Raw genomic sequence first — 6680 nt, 5'->3', positions numbered from 1 at the left:
ATTTTCCTTCTAATTTCATCTAAAAAGCATGTAATCATATTTTAATCATAGACTTAGAGGCTAGATAGAGCCTGTACTCTGTGGACATTATTACAGGCTAGAGAAGCTAGAGGAGCTATTATTACACGTCATCTGGCCCAATCCTTTCATTTCGCAGCTGAGGAAACTGCAGACCAGAGAGATTAAGTGATATACCCAACATCACCCAAGATCACTCAACCAGTTTAGTGACCTGCAGGTCTAGCATCTAGGCCTCTGACCCATCTGTTATATGCTCAGTGGTTAAAATGGACCAGAGCAAACAAATCACTTCATTATATGAACAAATAAGAAAATTATCCTTGCATTGGAATCCTCTCAAAGGTAATTGTATGCTTTTCAAATGTGGCTTTGAGAAACTTGCTGATCTTAAAAACAAAAGAGTTATAGAAGCCAAGGTGGACATTCAAGAGAGCATCAAGAAACAAAGATTTTGATGGAAGTCAAAATCAGCAAAAATAATCTCTTCAAGATAGGAAGCTGGATCAGATTAAGTGTGACAGTAAGAGTCTAAGGACGTTTGTTAAATGAGTGCTCTTGACAACCCAAGCTCATTGGAACACCAGGAGGCTTAGAACTTCACGTTCCATTCTGTGTAAAGGAAGTTTTTCTACCATGATGAATAATAGGCCCAGGGTTTAGTTCATTCTTCCCATCTAGAACATTCTTTTCTCCTGGCTGCTCTTCCCAGTATGACTGCCTCTCAGTCTCATTAACCATAACCCCCTTCATGTGTAATTTATCCAGATTTTACTCATTTGTGAGCTTGAGGGGAAATGTGAGAGGGAGTCATGCAGGACAATTTGCCCTCAGACATTGGACCCTACCTAAAGATTGTGAAATGACCATGGAGTTCAATTATTATGGATATACACCAAACCGTGAATGGATCACTGGATGTGCAAGAGACTACGCAAAAACCCAAGGAAGCTCCTAGCACTTAGGTATTACCAGTTTCCAGGCTGGTGATGTTTTTGTAGTCTTAGACCAAAGCCGCTGAAGTTTGGGCATTGGTCTTGAGTCCTCAGGTTTTTCTGCTGCGGTCAAGGACTCTCAGTGTTGAAAGTGCTAATAGAAAGCAGCACCCATTAAAGTCCCATGAAGCCCAGAGCTACAGACAGAAGACATTATGAATATCCATAACTATTTACATTAAAATTTGCACATTGATATGGTTTGGGACTGGGTGGGGTGGCTCACACCTATAATCCCAGCACTTTGGGAGGCCGAGGTCAGGAGTTTGAGACGAGCCTGACCAACATGGTGAAACCCCGTCTCTACTAAAAATACAAAAGTTAGCCAGGTGTGGTGGCACACACCTGTAGTCCCATCTACTTGGGAGGCTGAGGCAGGAGAATCACTTGAACCCAGGAGACGGAGGTTGCAGTGAGCTGAGATCATGCCACTGCACTCCCGCCTGGGCAACAGAGTTAGACTCCATCTCAAAAAAAAAAAAAATGTATATATATATATCTATACGGTTCGGATTTGTGTTCCCACCCAAATATCATGTAAAATTGTAATCCTCAATGTTGGAAGTGGGGCCTGGTGGTAGGTGACTGGATCATAGGGGCAGATTTCCCCTTTGGTGTTGTTCTCATGATAGTGAGCTATCACGAGATCTGGTTGATTAAAAGTGTGTAGTGCCTCCCACCTTGTTCTTTCTTCCACCTGCTCTGGCCATGTAAGACAAGCCTTCTTCCCCTTTACCTTTCGCCATGATTGTAGCTTTCCTGAGGCCTCCCTGTCTATGCTCCCTGTACAGCCTGTGGAAACGTGAGCCAATTAAACCTCCTTTCTTTATAAGTTACCAGTCTCAGGTATTTCTTTATAGCATCAGTGCAAGAATGAACTAATACACACATTATTTATTTCTAAACTTTATGCAGACACAATCAGGGAAAGATTGAGGATGTGCTGGTATATTTCACCAGCTGCTTGCATTAGGCTCAACGTAGAAATCTTGGGATATATATTTATCACCTGTCAATCCAAGCTAAAGGTGTCCATCAAGAGAATATTTTCACTGTTCAGCAGGCAGCAAGAACTCCTTCCACGAACTCACATACTGATGAGGACAAACACCCCTGGTACATATCTCCCTTTGTTCTTTTTAAACCCCCTCTTCCCTTAAAGGCAGCCACCCCAAGGGGCAGCATGACAATAATGAAGAAGCCAGATGTCCACAGTCCCTCTTTCTGCAGCTCTGGGCTTCATGAGGTTGCAGTCGGGTGCCCATTCAACACTGAGAGCACTTCACAACAATAGAAATACACCAGGACTCCAAGGCGATACCCAAGCTTCAACTGCTTCAGGTTGAAGACTAAAACATCACTGGTATGATTTTGATTTATACTTTTTGTCACAGACGAGTTTCTGATGACAGTGGACAGGGGTTGGGCTGTCTGTCTCTGCTAAAATGGCCCTTGTGTCCTCTTAGCAGTAGTGCTGGGGGCTCTGCCCAGAGTCTCACTTACTATGGAAAATGAAATATCAAAGCTACCATAGGTAAGTATGAGCATAAGGAAAGAAGAGCTTCTTAAAGAAGCTATGGCAACAGGAACCTGGAAGTCTGGAATTGTGTAATATCCATGGCTTCATAAAAGAGAGGTCACATGTTTACCAAAATAACATTACCTTTAGGAGGCAAGGCCAGAGAAATGGGGAAGCTCAGAAGTATCCTAAATTTGATAAATGTATTGGGAATAAAGATTTTATGGTATGTTGCTGGGGACCCTTAAAGAAATTTCTTTCCTACAAAAATACCAGGACAGCCAGGATTGTCTATAAACCATTTAACTTCTTGATAGATATCATTTGTTTTCCAGCTTTTCACTTTCATGAACAAGCCTGGGATGTGCAGTTTTGAGTGTTTGTCTAATTATTGCCTTTAGGTAGCCTCTGAAATATTATGCTAGATACAGTAGGAATGGTGCTGGGTGCAGGGGGTCAGGGGAGGGGGAGGTGTGGAAGCAGCTGAACTTGGTGAAGGTGACATTTAAAAGGGAATCCAAAAAAGCAAGAGAGTAAGTGTAGGGAAAAACAAACCGGGAGCAAAGAAGACAAGAGCAGGGAGAGACAATGTAGGTTTTTGTTTTTTTTTTAATAGCTTTGGTTGCTTATATTTCACTCCTAAGTTTGTAGAACTGATTACTACCCCTCCTTTGTAAAAGCCTCACCTCTTGGTTACTTCATAACTCTCTGACCACTCCAGCCTCTCCTGGTTCCCATTTCTCTCTTCACTATTAAATGTAAGCCTTCCACGAGATTGTTTTTCTCCCTAGGGACTCTCCTCTGCCCATGGCTTTGGCCACCACATCCCTTGGCCTATATGCCAGGTCCTTTGTTCCAGTTCCAGCCTTTCTCCTGACCACCAATATTGCATTTCCTTCTGGGGGTCTCCACCTGGATGTCCCACAGGAGTTTCAAGCTTAACAGGACATCAGAAGTTTGTTACATACAACGAACAATAACTGTCACTCTTATGCAGAATGCGGGAAACAGTAGGCTGGAGGGCTATGGAGAAAACAGGAGTGAATAAACCACAGTCTCTGCCCTCACTGGGCACATAATTCTGGGCAGAAGGCAGCAAAAATGCAAAGTGAGGTCAGCCATGGCAGGTTGGAGGCCTGTCAAAGAGGCTGTAGATACTGACAAAGAGGAAAGAAAGATCACATAGACAGGCAAATTAGGAGGAGCTCCACAATGTGGTAGTAAATGCTATCTTCAAGCAGCCTGAAAAGGGGACTTGAATGAGCAGAGAGGAGGTGGCAGGAAAGGAAGACATTCCAATGAGAACAAAGTTCTGCAAAGAGCACAGCACCACCCTGTTAAGAAGATTAAGACCTCAGGGTCTTACACAACCATCCTGCTGACCTATTCTGTTTCTCTCTAGTCATTACCTTACACACGAAGCTAAACTGGGAACTGCCATATGCAGGAAAGCCTATTAAATTCAATCAACAATGAAGAGCCCTTGAAGGTCTTAAGCAACTGAGTAACACGGTAAGCCTCTGGCAGCAAGGGGGGATAGTCTCTTAAGAATGGAGGACAAGTTGAGATCCAAGAGATCTCCAGCAGGCCACTGGACATTGAAATCTGGAGTTCAGGAGAAGAATCAGGGTGCTACAGCCCCACATCTAAGAGTCATCTTCCAGAGGAGGGCAGATCAGCACCAAGGGGGTGTGGAGAGACAGGATCCCCAGTGGCAGAACCTTTCCAAGCAGCCATGCTTAGGTGGCCCGGAAAGGAGCTGAAGCTGGTGAAGGGCCAGAGAAGGTAGTCATAGAGGTGGGAGGCCAGCAGAAAGCAGGGAAATGGAAGTCAAGTAGGGGAGCTAAAGAGAGAGCCCTCAAGTGTTGTGCATGTTCAAGGAGAAAGACTAGGGAGGGACCCATGGACTTAGAGATGTGGAGTCTATGCCCAGGGAGGAGTAGGACTAAAGACAGACTCATGGACTTGGAGATGTGGAGTCTATGCCCAGGGAGGAGTAGGACTAAAGACAGACTCATGGACTTGGAGATCAGGCATCTATGCCAAGAAGGAGCAGGACTAAGGAGAAACCCATGGACTTGAGATGAGTTTTCCATGCCCAAAGAAGAGGAGGACTAAGGAGAGACCCATGGACTTAGAGATGAGGGATCTTCTCTGCCACCATGTATTAGTCCTCTCCGCCAGGTCTTCCTACTCCTCTCAGACAGCCCAGCCTGTTCTCAGCATGCCCTAGAGTCCTGCGCCCCCAGGCCTCTGTTGACTTCACCTCTACACTCTCATCGATCCAGTCCCACTCATTCTGTTTCAGTCTCCTTCACCTTTCTCTTAGTCATCCCTCTTCTGGACAATTTCACTGTGACATGGAACTGACCATCTCCTGGCCTCCTCCGTATTTCTTCTTCACTTGGTCCTGTACACTTTAGCCAGATGAGTTTCCCTAGAACCAAGCTCCAATCATGGTGTCCCCTGCTCAGATACTCTTCATAAGACTCCCCATTACCTACTGCTTAAAGGTCAAACTTCTTACAATGGCAGTCAAAGCTCTTATGTGCAGCTTACTTACCATGAGGGTGTCTCCTACAAAGCCCTTATGGATGCAAACCAAGCTCTTTTCTCCCAAATTGCTCTTATTTCTCTTAGGCCACTCACTGCATTCAGACTTAGACCAGAGGCAATGCTTTGTTCCCTTGCAAGCAATCATAACCCACCTCCACATCTGCCCAGTTGGCTGTGTCTTTCTCTTGTACAAGACTAGGCTCATTACTTCTTCTCTGAAATGTGTGTCACATTAAGTCCCCTCCTTGGGTAGGAGCAGAGGTCTCTCCTGGAAGAGGTAGCTGATAACTAGAAAACATGCAACTCAGTAAGGAGACCTTGCCCCTAGAGGAAAGGTATACCTTCCTTTCATGGCCTTTTTAGGGCTGGAATTTGAATGTGGTCGTGCTGGAGAGGGCTCTTGAGTGATAGAAAGATGCCTCCATGAGGAGGCAGGTGGCAAACTAAGAGGGGCACCACAGAAGGGCCCCCCAGGTTGACACTGGGTTCTACTTTTCATATTTTCCTCTCAGCAAATCTTCACTGAACACCTAGCACATACCAAGCACTATGCTATGTGCCAGCAGTGGTGTGCTGATAAACCAGCCATTGGAAAAGCAAAGGCCTTGATAAGTAGCGCTTGACTATTTCTGTGGTGTAAATATTCCCACTGTTGCTGATTTCAAGCTACCAACATGGTAATATGGAATGTGAAGCTGGGAAGGAATGTGCGCTGTACAACCTAGAGAGCTGGTGCAGGGCCAGCCCCAGCACACCACTGGCTGGGAATAAAGCAGCAAATAGGACAGACAAGGCCATTGTCTCATGAAGCTTGGTCTAATGGGCACAAAGCTACTGTTTTGCTTCCATGGCTGACTTTGCTACCATCTTGATGGGTCAAGATCTGATCGTCTTAAGGAGTTTGCATCTCCCCTTGTACTCTTCTACTAGGCTGTAAGGCCTTCGAGGACAGGGACCACATCATATACTTCATTCTGTCCCCAGCACCTGCATGAGGCTCTGCTCATGGGAGGCACAGCCAATTTGTTGGCTGACTGATTCCATGGTGGAGGGAGAGGGGGGATATCTGTTGAATGAATCCATATCTACTGGAAACAGACCAGCTGTGCCGCCCACCCCAGAGGAGGGGAAGCAACCACAAGTTGGAGTAGCACAGCATTGGCCATAGGTAAATTACCAAACAGGGAGTTTATCCCAACGCTCCCCATCCGCTCACCACCACCCCTTTCCACCTCCGGGCACCCCTGCATTGGCCAGTTCTCAGGCCTGACCTCAATTCTGACCCTGACCATGGCAGGCCAAGGGCTTCAGTGGTCATACTGAAGGTGGGTGCTCAGACTTTCAAACTTGTGGGAAGCATCAGAGTCATCCCTGGCTTCTCAAAGGGGTCCAAACCTTCCCTCCTCCCACCTCCAAAAGAGGTCACGTTCTCTGGCTTAAGCTGAAGTGTAAGACACAGAAAACAGGCACGAGCACAGCACGTTCCAAAGAACCACTTGTAGCCTGCCACACACAGCCAGGCTCTCACAATGAGAAAGAAAAGTGCCACCCTCCCCAGCATGGTGAGCCAAGCCAGTGGGAGGGCTCCCGCT

This window comes from Pan paniscus, chromosome 7, assembly GCF_029289425.2.
Source record: "Pan paniscus chromosome 7, NHGRI_mPanPan1-v2.0_pri, whole genome shotgun sequence".
Lineage (NCBI taxonomy): Eukaryota > Metazoa > Chordata > Mammalia > Primates > Hominidae > Pan > Pan paniscus.
This window is presented reverse-complemented; position numbering follows the sequence as displayed.